Source organism: Colobus angolensis, unplaced genomic scaffold, assembly GCF_000951035.1.
Source record: "Colobus angolensis palliatus isolate OR3802 unplaced genomic scaffold, Cang.pa_1.0 Scaffold23, whole genome shotgun sequence".
Lineage (NCBI taxonomy): Eukaryota > Metazoa > Chordata > Mammalia > Primates > Cercopithecidae > Colobus > Colobus angolensis.
In genome coordinates, this window is record NW_012115488.1 from 10,023,952 (window position 1) to 10,024,687 (window position 736).

Genomic DNA, 736 nt, shown 5'->3' on the forward strand with positions numbered 1-736 from the left:
CAGCCTGGGCAACAGAACCAGACTCCGTCTCAAAAATTTAAATAAATAAATAAATAAATAAACCAACACAAATATGTATTGCACTTGAGATACCTTAGTGTTCACAAACTTGAATACTAATAGAGAAGACAGAAAATAAATATAATGAATAAGAAATAGAATAAATTACATGTTATAAAGTGTTAGTGCTATGGGAAAATAAACAAGGAGAGAGAAAGAAGAAAGAAACGAGGCTCAGTAAAGACTGGTGCAGTACCAGTTTATAATTTTTTTTTTTTTTGAGACAAGATCTCTGTCACCCAGACTGGAGGGCAGTGACGTGATCTTGGCTCACTGCATCCTCCGCTTCCCAGGTTCAAGTGATTCTCCTGACTCAGCCTCCCAAGTAGCTGGGATTACAGGCATGTGCCACCATGCCTGTATTTTTTGTATTTTTAGTAGAGACGGGGTTTCACCATGTTGGCCAGACTGTATTTTGTATTTTTAGTAGAGACGGGGTTTCACCATGTTGGCCAGACTGGTCTCAAATTCCTGACCTCAAGTGATCTGCCTGCTTTGGCCTCCCAAAGTGCTGGGATTACAGGTGTGAGCCACCTCGATCAGCCCAAAATTTAAAATAGAGTTTTTAGGGTAGGCCTGTCATTTGAATAAAGACTCATAGAGAGTGAGGAGACAGGGTATGCAATATTTCAAGCAGAGGAAATGGTCTGTGCAAAAGCTCTAAGGCAGCAAAGCT